This window comes from Lepus europaeus, chromosome 2, assembly GCF_033115175.1.
Source record: "Lepus europaeus isolate LE1 chromosome 2, mLepTim1.pri, whole genome shotgun sequence".
Lineage (NCBI taxonomy): Eukaryota > Metazoa > Chordata > Mammalia > Lagomorpha > Leporidae > Lepus > Lepus europaeus.
The window spans coordinates 16,988,408-17,004,070 of record NC_084828.1 but is presented as its reverse complement, the minus strand read 5'-3'; the positions used below and the strand labels follow the sequence as shown (position 1 = coordinate 17,004,070).

The 15,663-nt window shown below is 44.1% G+C and overlaps 1 pseudogene; it reads left to right on the top strand.

The window, feature by feature from the left end:
- The window catches only part of LOC133750398 (nucleophosmin-like), a 79,922-nt pseudogene extending 65,699 nt beyond the window's left edge, over positions 1–14,223 (top strand).
- The last annotated feature ends 1,440 nt before the right edge of the window (positions 14,224–15,663 follow it).

Here is a 15,663-nt window from a genome sequence, read left to right as displayed (position 1 = left end):
CTTTTTTATTTCAGATGGATAATTAATCAATTGCCCAAACATCAATTATTGAAAAATCAATCTATCTCCTGCTAAAACAAACTGCTATTTGGGGGATATATTAAACTATCATCTATATCAGGCTGCATCTCTGTGTTGTTTTGCCAGTATTACATGATTAGGATGCAGTGCTCGGCGCCGTCCTCGTCCAGCAAGAGACAGAGACCGAACACTTTGCACGGGGTTCCTTTATTGCTCGGCAAGCAGGAGATCCAGCTTCGATCTCTTCTGGGCAGGAACTTCCCTTACACCCGCGTAGCAAGGGTTTATATGCACAATACACGTCACAAATCAGGTGATAGGCTAGAAGCGCGGGGATAGGACAATCTCGTGGCAAGGCGGGAAGGAGCGAGCAAGAGCGGGAACTCCCTGAGATGAGGAAGAACCCGGAAGCAGGGAGTCGGCGCCATCTTAGGGGCACGGTTCCTCCGGTCTGGTTCCCTACATCTCCCTCCTTTTGTTTTTGCACAAATCACATCCCCGACGGCCCTGGCTCATGAGGGCCGGGAGAATATTTACTAGGCAGAGAGTAGAGGTGCATACCCAGCGTGCTTGTGATCCGTTAGTTACGGAACTTCAAGGGCCTGGCCACAACCCCTGATGTCTCCGTTAGGGATCAGTTTTTATTCCCTTTTGCTGGGGCAGGCTGGGAATTGAACCTGCATGCATATGCATATGCTCTCCCAGGACCCCCGGAACCCCCGGGTGGACTCCTGCTGCAGTACCTTTGGTCTCGCATACCCAGTTTTCGCTCCCCGTCAGGGATGGGTGATACAGCCCAATGAATGAGAGGGGGAACAAGACAACTCGAGGAAGGTGTGTGCCTGATGGAGGCATTGTCCATATGTGAGGCGTGAGTAGGGATGGGGGGACGAGGGTTTTAATCGCTTTGTTAGCTGTTGGTGGCGGAGCTGGTCCTGTGGGCCTCCGCCATCAGAGATATGCACGGGTGCCGTAGTGCGCCAGCACGCCCACTGTCCAGGCGTACCAACACAGGGGGCTGAGAGGTAGGGGGATGAATGGACTACCTGTGGCAAATGGTCAGGACTAGAGGACCTGCGAGTACTTTGTAACTGGGTGGCATAGTACGACTGACCGCCAGAAGTGCATTGGAAGTATGAGGAATCGCAAGAGCTGTGCATGGATTCTTGAAAGGTCAAGCAAGGACAGGAGTGGTTTTTGCTATGGGGATCAGAAACGCGGGGTTTGGGCACACATATGTAGCCGCGTGGTAGGCCGGGGATCCCCTGGAGGGGCAGATATGCAGTTTTGTCCCCACAATCAGCTGTGGCGATGTGAGTACGCTGCAGTACGGTGTTGCTGGTCCCCCCCTTGCAGTCGCAAGGGTTGCCTACGTTCTGCAGTAAAGCAGTGGGGTTGGAGTTAAAGCCCGCATAAGAGCCAGGGAGCAAAGCCGCTGCCAGTATGAAGAAGCGGAAGGGGTGCATCTCACGTCTCGTTGTTTTGTTGCAATTTGTCGTCCTGTGAGAGCGTGGTAATCTCGGTTATCTCGGGGGAGATGTCGTCCGTAGGTGATAGAGGTGTATCTTGTGGCGGCGGGGCTGTTTTTCTGACCAATCTTTCCGGTATCCAGAGAGGTTCTCTTCCAGATTCCTGTGGGAAGACACAGACCGCGCCTCGGTTCCAGCATAATACCGGATCCGGGCCGTACCACTTTCCCGTGAGGACATCTTTCCAACGGACATAGCCTCGTGAAGATGGCTCCTTTAACATGTGTCTCTCAGCGGGGGACATAGAATGATCTGTCAAATTCAAAAAGTTTATAGTAAACAGTGCAAGGGAGAGGCGCATTCGAGGGGTTTTGCCCGTGGCAATTCCCTCCTTTTGTTTTAAGAGAAAAGCCTTGAGGGTTCGATGAGCCCTTTCAATTATGGCCTGTCCCTGAGGGTTATAAGGGATTCCAGTTTTATGTTGTACCTGCATACGGGTGCAGAAATCTTGGAATGATTTACTTGTGTATGCAGGACCATTATCTGTTTTTAAAGTTTTTGGTTTGCCCCAGGCTGCCCATGCAGCAAGGCAGTGATTAATGACATGGGTGGTACGCTCACCCGTCTCCAGAGAAGCAAAAATTACTTGGGAACAGGTGTCAACTGACACATGAACATACTTTAAGGTCCCAAACTCGGATATGTGGGTGACATCCATCTGCCAGATATGTCCTGGTAGTAATCCTCGGGGATTAACCCCCACCGAAGGCACAGGGGTTAAAGTAGGGCATGCGGCACAATGGCGAACAATATCGCGAGCGGCAGCACGAGAAAGACCGAATTTGGCGGCAAGGGTTTTTGCGTTTACATGGAACTCTGAATGAAACTGGATAGCCTGCTCTTCTGGGGAAGAAAATTGGAGTATCCAAATGGGGCGTGTGGCTTGATCAGCTATAGCATTGCCTGTGGTCATGGGTCCAGGTAAGGAAGAATGAGCTCTAATATGAGTAATAAAGAAAGGAGCAGACCGATTCCAAATAGATTTTTGCAGGGTGAGGAAAACTGTCGCTACGGAGGATGAAGAATTGACTAGTCCTGCGGCCTCAAGGATAGACACAGAATTAACCACATAGCGTGAATCAGACACAATATTGACAGGTCCGGGGAAATCAGAGAAGACTTGGTTAACTATAAGAAGTTCAGTTACCTGGGGGGAGTTAGTAGCGAATTGGAATGTTTTTGGCACAGATCCTGAAACAACATATGCACCGACTCCTGTTTTAGAACCGTCGGTATACACTACTGGGGCTCCCTGTAAGGGCTTTTGGGATGTGGACTTTGGAAAAATAACTGGGTGAGACTGAACAAAGGTTAGCAAAGGATCAGAGGGTGTTCTGTTTGTAATAGTTGCGGAAGTGGAGCAGACTAAAACCGCCCAAGCATCAGTACAAGCGATTAGCACACGTACCTGTTCCATGGAATAGGGGACAACAATGGTGGATGGTTCGCGTCCAAAATGTTGGATAGCCCTCTGAATGGCTAGGAGAGTTATCTCCGCCACTGCCACGGGATAGTAACTAATAGATCTAGTAGATGACATTGAGGGATGGATCCAGAGGAGAGGCCCATCCTGCCATAGGACCGCGGTGGGCTGTTTAAGGGTGTCGAGGACCCAAAGAGTAAGGTCTCCCGCAGGGTCCCAACGTTTTAGGGCAGCTTTACTAAGGGCATCGTTGACAATTGACAGTGCTTGTTTGGCCTCAGAGGTGAAGGTTCGGGGGGAAGCAAGATCCGGGTCTCCTTTAAGTATATTAAAGAGGGGCTGCAATGCAGCATTAGGAATGTTAAGGTAGGGCCTAATCCAATTGATATCCCCTAAAAGTTTTTGTAAGTCATTTAGAGTGGAGATAGCATTGATTTTTATTTGAATTTTTTGAGGTCTAATTTGAGTAGGGGCGACTATAGCCCCAAGATAAGAAACTACAGACGACAATTGCACCTTATTAGGTGCAATATGCAGCCCTGCCCCTTCCAGCACTTGTTGGAGTGTACTGTATAAGGCCAGGAGCCTCTCTGCTGTGGGGGCTGCACACAGTAGGTCGTCCATATAATGTAGGCACCTGCAGTCGGAATATCGGTCTCTAAGAGGTTTTAGTACTTGGGCTACATAGACTTGACACATGGTGGGGCTATTAGTCATACCCTGAGGCAAGACTGTCCACTCCCAACGCTTGTCCGGTTGTTCCTGGTTCTGGGTGGGGACAGTAAAAGCAAAACGTGGGGTATCCTTTTTGTCCAATGGAATGGAAAAGAAACAATCCTTAAGATCTATTACAATAACAGGCCATTGGTTGGGAAGTGCCGAAAGCAGAGGAAGACCACGTTGCACAGGGCCCATAGGCTGCATCTGTGCGTTGACTGCCCTAAGATCATGTAAGAGTCTCCATTGACCTAATTTTTTGCGGATGGCAAAAATAGGCGTATTCCATGGAGAGGTGGATGGGATCAAATGACCAGCGTTGACCTGCTCCAAGACCAGAGTGTTGACTGCCTCCAGTTTCTCCTGAGATAGGGGCCACTGTGGAACCCAGACGGGTACGTCCGTTAGCCACGAGATGGGTAAAGGCTCCACTGGTTTAGGAGGCGAAACAGTGACCCCTAGGAAAAACCCAGGCCAACTTTACTTGGTCTTTGTTTTGGTTCAATGGGGGAAGGGTGGCCCTGGAGCTGGACACCGAGTCCCTTGCCTGGGACGTAACCCATATTTTGTAGCATAGATCGTACTGCAGGGGAAGTGGTGACCAAAGCAACATCCATTTCGGCCAGGACGTCTCTCCCCCAAAGGGAAATGGGTAGAGGTAAAATGAATGGAGAAAACTGTCCTCTATGACCCTCGCTATCCTGCCATGACAACAAGGCTGCACTGATTTTTGGGAAATGAGCAAAACCAAGTCCTTGCAAGGTTTGTTCCGCCACATTTGTAGGCCATGTACTAGGCCAGTCCTTTGTTGCTATAATGGATTTGTCGGCTCCTGTGTCTAAAAGTCCCTTAATGTCCTTGCCATTAATCTGCAACACTAAAGTGGGACGTTCATTTAAAAGCATATGTAAGCCGGTAAAATTAATGCCAGAGGACCCAAAGTTACCAGCGCCGCGAACGTGGTTTTTAGCTGGGATTAAAGAGTGAAGACTGGGCAGTAATAACATTTGTGCGATACGGTCTCCAGGATTGATTACTAAAGGTCCCTGAGGGGCCTGAACCATGATCTTTACTTTACCAGTGAAATCAGAGTCAACTACCCCGGGGATCACAGCTAGCCCTCGGAGGGCGGCGGAGGACCGACCCAACACTAATCCAACCGAATCCGGGGGCAGAGGACCGGAGCAGTCGCTCTCCACTAATTGTACCCCCATCTCCGGAGTTAAGAGGAGAGGGGAGGTGGCGCGGAGGTCCAGGCCTGCGGACCCGTGAGTGGCACGGGCTGAGGGTGCACTGGGTGTAGCGCAGACACGGGAGGTGGAACCTGAGAGTAGATTTGATTTTGGGGGCTCCTCGCTGGGTTGGGGAGCCCCCTCTGGCCGTTTTTTGGCCCCTGGGCGCTACCTGTAAGTGGGTTGCCATCGATATCGAAAGCAGAACGGCATACCTCTGCCCTATGAGGGCCCTTGCGGCAACGGCGACAAGGCTCTATGCCTGAAGGCTGTGCCGTGGAATACCCATGGCTGAGATTGGGGCAATCGCGTTTTCTGTGACCCGGTTGATGACATTGGAAGCAAAGTCCTGAAGATATGGGGGGTCGGGTCGATTTAGATTTTGGACTGTTTTCTTTGACTTTTGCCAGCATCGCAGCTAGGCCCGCATTAGTAAGTGGCCCACCGGTATCTCTGCAGTATTTTAACCAGGAGTCCAGAGATTTATGTCTATATTGTCGAAGAATGTTTTTGCACTCTTTATTAGCCTGCTCAAAAATAATTTGTTTGACCAGTGGCTGAACGTCAACCTCGGAAGGGAAAATACGCGACGCAGCCTCAAGTATGCGAGCGACAAAATCAGCGAAGGGTTCGGCCGTGCCCTGAACGATCTTGGTGAGGTGGCTAGCTGAGTCACTTGGATTGGACGCCTGCCTCCACGCACGTTGGGCACAGTTGGAAATTTGCCTGTATACTTGTCTAGGGAATTGGGTCTGGTCAGCCTGATAAGGTCCACGCCCTAAAAGCATATCAGCATTCCACGTAGGGTGGCCGTCCTCAGCATTTTCATCTGCCTGGTCATGACAGCACTCTGTATTCATAGATTGCCACAAAAGAAAGCCGCCTGGACTTAAACAGGCCCGAGCCAATTGGGTCCAGTCGCTAGGTGTTAAAATGGACTGGCCGACTGATTCAAGGAGTGACAATGTGAATGGGGCTGTGGGTCCATAGTCATGGACCGCAGCCTTAAGTTGTTTTAATACTGTCATGTCCAATGGTTCGTGCCGGGCCTCTCGCGTGCCCAAAGCCAAAACAGGGTAAGCCTGAGCGGGGGCAGCGGGAGCGCCAGTTCGCAACTGTTTCCAGGCTTGTTGATGAAACTGTCTGCCTGAAAAAGGTGGCACATTTGGGACGTTTAATGGCCATGGCGGCACGGGTGTTAGATGGGGCTGAGGCACGCCTACATGACCGCCAGTAGGAGGCGCTGCGTCTTTAATCTGATGGGCGGGCACGACATCGATAGGAGGAGCCGTAGGCACTAGAGGGCGTAAACAGGCATCTTTTAACTTTTGCCGCAGCTGCGCATACGTAGGAGGCGGGGATTTAGGATCGCCGTCCCCTTCCCCCTCAGACTCAGAGGAGGCGGAGCCACATTCGGAGCCTGAGGCCAGTGAGGAAGTCTGGCATCCCGTGTCCTTAAATTGTATGAGGTCCCGGGCGCCGTCCGAGCTCTGAGAACGAACTTCCTCGAGAGCCTCGCGAACCGCCGTAAGAGTCGGGCGGTCCGCTCCCACCGACCTCTCCTCTTGGAGGCACGCCCGCAGTAGTTCCCATAAGGGGAGAACAACGGGGTCGATATCGGGTTCCTGGGGATCGTTAACTGTGCGCCGGAGATCCTTTCCTAATTTCTCCCAAGACTCAAGAGTTATTTGGCCCTCGTGGGTGAGCCACGGCGCAAAGAAATCAACACTTCCAAGGAACCTGACAAGTGTGGTCTTAGAAACCTTAATCCCTTTGCTACGCAATAATGCTTTTAACGGATTAAGCAACATTGAATGGCTAGATGAATTTCCCATTTTCAGTTTAAAGCGGGAAGACACGTCCGCTATCTTATTTTCAGTTTAAAGCGGGGGAACAAGTCTGCTATTCTTTCAGTTTAAAGCGGGGAAACACGTCCGCTATCTTAGGGTGCGTCCACCCTCCAACCACGAGATATACCTCACTCGCGGGGCCCAGACGGTAAGACTGACCTCGCTTACCTTCTACTTACCGGGCAACGTAGAGGAAGTTCCCCGTACGGGCCACCAGCTGCTCGGCGCCGTCCTCGTCCAGCAAGAGACAGAGACCGAACACTTTGCACGGGGTTCCTTTATTGCTCGGCAAGCAGGAGATCCAGCTTCGATCTCTTCTGGGCAGGAACTTCCCTTACACCCGCGTAGCAAGGGTTTATATGCACAATACACGTCACAAATCAGGTGATAGGCTAGAAGCGCGGGGATAGGACAATCTCGTGGCAAGGCGGGAAGGAGCGAGCTAGAGCGGGAAATCTAAGGCGGGAAGGAGCGAGCAAGAGCGGGAACTCCCTGAGATGAGGAAGAACCCGGAAGCAGGGAGTCGGCGCCATCTTAGGGGCACGGTTCCTCCGGTCTGGTTCCCTACAATGCAGCAGTTGCATTATAGGAAAAGAATCTTCAAAAGGTTCATGAAATGGAAAGCCAAGACACTGTGGCAAAAAATGACCTAATTGAAAAATCTCTGTGAGTGAGATCCCAGTGGAAAGAACAGGGCCATCAAAGAAGGAGGTACCTTTCAAAATCTGGAGGAAAGAACTTCCACTTTGACAATGCCCTTGTCTAAATAAGATCAGAGTCGGCGAACTCAAGAGGCTTCCATAGCCTTGGCAGCTCATGACAAGAGCCTCGGGTGATTACTGACGTCATAAATAAGAGTGCCAATTGTTAAATCAACAACAGGAGTCACTGTGCACTTGCTCCCCATGTAGGATCTCTGTCCTTAATGTGTTGTACTATGCAAATTAATGGTAAAACCAGTATTCAAACAATACTTTATACATTGTGTGTCTGTGTGGGTGCAATCTGTTGAAATCTTTACTTAGTATATACTAAGTTGATCTTCTGTATATAAAGATAACTGAATATGAATCTTGATGAAGAATGGGATGGGAGAGGGAGTAGAAGATGGGATGGTTTGCAGGTGGGAGGGTGTTTATGGGGGGAAAACCACTATAATCCAAAAGTTGTACTTTTGAAATTTATATTTATTAAATAAAAATTTTTTAAAAAAAGAAAAAATAAAACAAAATTTTAAAAAGTTCATGAAATTGCTTATTATGGAAAAACAATAGGTAAATGCTGATTGTTTGCATCAAAACTATCTTTTAATTCCATTTCTCCTTGTTTTTAAATCATTTTATACACTAATATTCAGTAAGAAAAGATCTCTCACTAAGCTCCCTTTGCATGATTTCTTAACTATGCTAGAGTATTCAGGTTTCAGTATGAACTTTACCCTTCTTTGACTAAAAACCACCCCAAAAATTTTAATTTTAGTGCATCATATTTATGTCTATTAAACATATACACTTAGTATTTGTCTGACGAAGTATTCCTATCCACCATGGTATGCTTTATTTGTTCAAATCTTGTTTGATTTTTTTTTCTGAAAGATAAATAGTTTTCTCTATATAGGTACTTTTCTTATTCAATTTATTCTTCTATGTTTTATATTTTTCCAATGATGACAAAGAGAAAAATTTTTTGGATTACATTGATAGATTTTCTAATCAACTGAAAATCTGAGGAGAAAGTTTGCTCTGAACAGAAAATTGTTCTTCTGATACATTTCAGATATTCTTTGACTATGTTTATTAAGAATTATTTGGAGCCAGTGTTGTGGCATAATGGCTGAAGCAACCACCTGTGACATGGGCATCCTATATGGACACCAGTCCCATATGAACACCACTTCCAATCCAGCTCCCTGCTAATGGCCTGGGGAAAACAGCAGAAGATATCCAAGTGTTCAGGTTCCTACCATCCACACGGGAGACCTGTAAGCTATTAGGTTCCTGGCTTTGGCCTGGCCCAGTGCCATCTGAGGAAAGAACCAATGGGTAGAAGTTTCTCTCTCTCTCTCTCAAATAAATACATCTTTTAAAAAACTATCCTCTATATTGCTTAGAATGATCCACTATTTTATATGTTGTTTAACTTTGGTAGGTTTTGCTACAGAGTTACTTTGACTAGATAAAATGCAGTAGAGGGGGCTAGTGTTGTGGTATAGCAGGTAAGGACACTGTCTGCAAGGCCAGCATTCCATATGGGCACCCCTTTGAATCCTGGCAGCTACACTTCCAAACAGTGCCCTGCTAATGCAGCTGGTAAAGTTCTTGGGCCCCTGCAACCACGTGGGAGACCCAGATGAAGCTACTTCGACCTGGCTTAGCTTTGGCCATAGCAGTTATCTAGGGAGGGAGCCAATGGATGGAAAATTCTCTCTCTCTAACTCTGGCTTTCAAAATAAATAAATCTTTTAAATTTTGTTTAAGTTATACTAGTTTCTTGTATTTCATATATATAGAGATTTTTAAATCATTTGAAAAGATTTCTTTAGCATCTTAAATATTTATGATTATTATTCTAAAGATTAGCTGAATCTGGGTTATAAAAACATCATATCATAATACTTTTTAATGATAAATTTATAATAATCCTTCCTGCTAACTTTTATTTTCCTGTGAAACAATATTTTATAGGTTTTTTTAATTTGTTACCTTGTAATACATTCATGTTACTTTTATAATTTTTGAACTTTTCTCTACGTGTGATTATGTTTCTTTTCACATTGTTAATCTTTACTATTTGTCATTCTTTCCCTTACTCAGGGATGTAAGATAGTCATCTATGTTATGGTGGATTATGGATGTTTATCCTTTTTCCTAATTTTTGTTTATTAATTTCAGGTTTTATTTCTTATAACTCATCCTTTTTGCTTTATTTTGCTTTTTTCTTTCTTGAATGGAATCATTATTCCATGTAAATTTTCAATTAAAAGCAAAAATCTGGGGCCCATGTTTTAACATAGCAGGTTAAACAACCATCTTCAATGCCTGGATCCCTTATTGGCTCCAGCTCAAATCTTGCCTGCTTGATTTCTGATTCAGCTCCCCACTAATGGACCTGGGAAAGCAATGAAAGATGGCCCAAGTGCTTGGGCCCCTGGCCCCAAAGCAGGAGACCAGGATGGAGAACCTGGGTCGTGGCTTCAGCTTGGCCCAGCCATGGCCACTGGGGCCATTAGGGGAGTGAATCAGCGGGTAGAAGATCTCTCTCTGTCTCTGTCTCTCCCTTTCTACCTTTGTATCTTTATCCTCCAAATTAGTAAAATAAATCCTAATCAAAAAAAAAAAACTTTTCTGTACAAAAATATCCTCCTTGCCAATGTTTTCAATATAATCTAAAACTTCTCTCTCAATTTTTCTTTGATTTACCTAAAGGTATAACTTTTTTTTCAAGGAGATTAAAATTTTTGGCCCATTCTCTATTATTTTTCTGTCATTGAATGTAATTGGAGACTCTAAACTTCAAAGTTTACTTTAATTATTGTTGACATTTTCCGATACCAAGTCAGAGTAAGTGCAAAACCTTTATGGCAAATGTTCCATGGACATAGGCAAAAAAGATTCTTCCTTAGAAGGATGGAAGTTGCAACTATTTTATTTTCTATTAAATAATTCTATTTAATTCTGCTAAAATTTATTTTCTAATACATAAAGCTAATTGATGATATCATTCTTTCTTTGTGGCTTGTTTTTAAACTATATATACTAGTTCTGAAGCAGGAATATTTTGTCTCCCATGAGTTTTATTGTTTTCTAATTTTAATTTTGCCTCTATTCATAAAAATGTTGCTTGTGAAGTTAGCTGCCATGTTATTTAGTGCAAGCAGATTAATAAATGTAAAATTCTTTTCATAAATTGTTCCTTTTATTGCTATATAATGTATCTCTTCAGTGCATTTAATTCTGTTTAAACTTTCTAAATTAATAGGATCATTTTCTGCATTAAAAATTTACATTCATGTCATAAAATATATATTCTGGGTCCTGTTAAGAAAGTCCAAAGAACGCATTGTGGAAAGTTATTTTCTTAGAGAGTTTCCATGTAAGTCTTTATACTGCTTGACTAGCATGCATTTATATAACAAGGTGATATATGTTCTAAGAACATAACTCTTGAGTGGTCAAATATTCGTTGGAATACTACCCAGATTGTGTCAGGGTTGTGGTTGTTTTGACTTTTAGACAGTAACAGACCTCTTGCTTTGCAGGTCATGCTGACCCAACTCAACATATAATCCTAATATAAATATCTTCTGTTTGGTCTTATCTTTATGTGACTGGACCAAAAAAAAAAAAAGCTACAAAATTTCACTGCACTTTCCTTCTTTCTTTTTGTTTGAATTTCTCTCATATCTCTTTGTTTAATCTTTTATTTCAGCCTTTAATACTGTGTAAATGAGGTTTTAGTTTATGTTTCATCTGTACACTATTCTACAGTCTCTGTCAACTCTGTCTCTAAAAACTATTTTCCTCAGTAGAAAGTTCTACTTCACCTCTCCTTCTTCCTCAACTCCAATAAAATGAGAAACAGAGAACTCTAACTTCTTCACCCATCATTCACCACTCACCATCCTGATATGAACTTGGAGTGCTTCTACTATCCATTTCTCCCACAATCGCCAACTCCAGAGTTAGTACCGTACATGTTAGAAATTTTCTTACACCATATCCTCTCTGTTTCAAGAGACATACATAGGACTGGTGGGATCGCATCTTGAGATATCATATTTGTATTCAGATGGAGGTATAAATAGAAAAAAGAAAGGAAGAGAGGGAGAATGAAAAGAGAAAGAATGAAGGAAGGAGGGAAGGAGGCAGGAAGGAAAAAAGGGAAGGAAGGACATGTATTGCTGCTTAGGACTGTTGCTTTGTTGTCTTGCTTTTTTGTTTTCCCCATCGTAAAATGTATGCTATGGTTCATTTATTCTTCAATTAGACTATGATTATTTTCTCAAGGATTTTGTAAAGTGTATGGCTGATATATTCTCTGAATTCTTATTTCTCTTCACATATCTCTCTTTTACCTAATAAGTCAAACACATCATATTTGACAATACCTTGGATTACAAATCTCTGATGTTCTTCCTCTATCTGCCAGCTTTTAGTAAATACATAAAAACATAACAAATTATGTTATTGCCCATTGCTTCCCCAATATTTTCCTTTGTTAGTTGGTCGCTCTTCCAGCCTCACAGCTTACAATATATAGACATTAACACACTGATATGATTATTCAATGCTAAATAAGACTATTATTGTGTCAATAAGACTTGGGCCATGGGAATGCCTGAGGAATACCCATGAACTGCATGGAATGGTGACCTCAAATAAGTTATTGCTGATTTTTTTGAAATAGTAAAACTCATATATGAAAATTGGGCTACAATATGCAAATAGGTAACTTTTACTTGGTATTGCACTTATATTCCTGGCTATGTTATGATTTTAATGAATTTTCCAGACTTGCCCAAAATGGTGGAGTTAGAAACGTGCCAGGGGATTCCAATACAATCCCATCAAGGTGGCATGTAACAATGCCATCTCACTAGTCCAAGTGATCAATTTCAGTTCACAATTGATCACACTGATAGGTCTAAGAGTCAAAGGGATAACACAAACAAGACTTGTATCTGCTAATACTAACTGATAGAATCAAAAAGGGAGAGAACGATCCATCATGGGAAGCGGGATACACAGCACATTCATAAAATAGCAGATGTCCTAAATAGCACTCTGGCCTCAGAATCAGCCCTTAAGGCATTCAGATCTGGCTCAAGAGCTCATGAGAGTATTTTAGGCATGGAAAGCCAACAAACTCTGGAAAGAAAGAAAGAAAGAAAGAAAGAAAGAAAGAAAGAAAGAAAGAAAGAAAGGAAGGAAGGAAGGAAGAAGGAAGGAAGGAAGAAGGAAGGAAGAAAGAAAGAAAACCTAAATGAAAGATCTCTGCGAGAGAGATCCCAGTGGAAAGAACAGGGCCATCAAAGAAGGAGGTACCTTTCTCTGGAGGGAGGAGAGAACTTCCATTTTGACTATGACCCTGTCAGAATAAGATCGAAGTCAGCAAACTCAAAAGGCTTCCATAAAGGCGAGAGGGAGCAGGAGAGGGGAGGGTTGCGGGTGGGAGGGAAGTTATGGGAGGGGGAAGCCATTGTAATCCATAAGCTGTACACACTGGAAATTTATATTCATTAAATAAAAGTTTTTAAAAGAAAGCTTCCATAGCCTTGGCAACTCATGACTAGAGCCTAGGGAGATTACTGGTGCCATAAACAAGAGTGTCAAATTAGGCCGGCGCCGCAGCTCACTAGGCTAATCCTCCACCTTGCGGTGCGGGCACACCGGGTTCTAGTCCCGGTCGGGGCACCGATCCTGTCCCAGTTGCCCCTCTTCCAGGCCAGCTCTCTGCTGTGGCCAGGGAGTGCAGTGGAGGATGGCCCAAGTCCTTGGGCCCTGCACCCCATGGGAGACCAGGAGAAGCCCCTGGCTCCTGCCATCGGAACAGCGCGGTGCGCCGGCCGCAGCGCACTACCGCGGCGGCCATTGGAGGGTGAACCAATGGCAAAAGGAAGACCTTTCTCTCTGTCTCTCTCTCTCACTATCCACTCTGCCTGTCAAAAAAAAAAAAAAGAGTGTCAAATTGTTAAGTCAACATCAGGAGTCACTGTGTACTTACTTCTCATGTGGGATCTGTCCTTAATGTGTTGTCCAATGTGAAGTAATGCTATAACTAGTACTGAAACAGTATTTTACACTTTGTGTTTCTGTGTGGGTGCAAACTGATGCAATCTTTACTTAATATATACTAAATCAATCTTCTGTATGTAAAGATAATTGAAAATGAATCTTGATGTGAATGGAATGGGAGAGGGAGAGGAAGATGGGAGGGGTGGGAGTGGGAAGGAAACTATGGGAGGGAAGCCATTGTAATCCATAAACTGTACTTTGGAAATTTATATTTACTAAATAAAAAAAAAAGTTTAAAAAAAGATTTTAATGAATTTTCACAATACAAGCTAAATATCTTCTTAGCATTCAAGCTATAAAGCAAATAATCTTTGTTAGTTTCTGAATAGCTCGCATGTGGTATTTAAAGAATTTTCAAGTGATTAAGGATACATTAGAGTTTGAGGGGGACTAATTTTTTTTTATTTTTAATTTATGTCACTTGAGTATTTCATTTTTCATATCAATGTTATAAATTGGAAAGGAAATTTCTAGATAGTGTATTCAAATTACAATGTTGGTCATAATAACAGCAGCTATTGATTTTAAAAGTGTCACTGAACACCTTGTAATTTTTTGCAAAATAGGAATGATAATTTTACATCCCTGAAAAACAGTATAAAATTTGAAGATGTGATGATTTTTATGTATGTGCCTTCCTTGCAAGATATTTTGTGAAGACATAACGTTAACTATAAAATATACTTTCCCATAAGAGATAAAATCTTGCTTTTTTTGAGAGGGAGGCGGGGGGGGGGGGAGAGAGAGAGAGAGAGAGAGAGCGAGCCAAATAACTGCAATGGCCAAGATTGGGTCAGTCCAAAACTGGGAACAGGGAACTCAATTCAAGTCTCCCACCTGAATGACAAGACAAAAGCAGGCAGCTAAAATCAGGAGCAGAGCAAGTACTCAAATCTAACCATTCATTATTATATGCAGGTATCTTTTTTTTTTAACTTTTATTTAATGAATATAAATTTCCAGTGTACAGCTTATGGATTACAATGGCTTCCCCCCCCCCATAACTTCCCTCCCACCCGCAACCCTCCCCCCTCCCGCTCCCTCTCCCCTTCCATTTGCATCAAGATTCATTTTCAATTCTCTTTATATACAGAAGATCAATTTAGTATAAAGATTTCAACAGTTTGCACCCACATAGAAACACAAAGTGAAACATACTGTTTGAGTACTAGTTATAGCATTAAATCAAAATGTACAGCACATTAAGGACAGAGATCCCACATGAGGAGCAAGTGCACAGTGGCTCCTGTTGTTGACCCAACAAATTGACACTCTAGTTTATGGCGCCAGTAACCATCTTAGGCTGTCGTCATGAGTTGCCAAGGCTATGGAAGCCTTCCAAGTTTTCCGACTCTGATCATATTTAGACAAGGTCATAAAAGACAGAGTGAGGATAGTAACCAATGATCCTAAGAGTGGCATTTACCAGGTTTGAACAATTATACAGCATTAAGTGGGGAAGAGGACCATCAGTACACACATGTTGGGAGTAGAGCCATTGGTGGTAGAGTAGAGGTTATGATTACAAAGGAATGAGGCCCAAGTGCACTAGACAGGGCCTAGAACAAAGGACAGAGTCATTATTAGAGGAGCTAAGAAAGGTGCTGTCTAAGCTACAATTAAGTTTTCTGATTGAGAGGCAAATAGAACCTGACAGAAGCGGCTTGATAATAATCTGGTGGGCTTTAGGCCTTGTAAATTCAGAGGCCCAGACCTATCTATCTCTTCACATGGGGTATATCCTAAGGGAGGTGTGAACCTCCTAGGGGAAGGCACTCTGTTGACTTTCATGACTTGGCTGGGCTGGGAGGAGAGCTGGCCAGGTAAAGGCAGGGGGCATCTCTAACAAGAAATTTACAGTTCTGCCTGCAATGTTGCTGACCCTACTTGACCATCCCCTCAGCTGCAGTGGTCACTTTGGAAGTTGGGCTGAGTGAAGGGCTTTTCAGCTTAGAGCCAATAAGATCTGTGGCTCTGACCTGGGCATCCTTCGACTCCAGGGCAGGTCCATTTCCAGTGATCCAACTCTTGGCAGAGCTGCCAGGGCTCTTCACAAGCTGACTTCTGCTGAAGCCCAGGCTTACCACATTGAAAGCC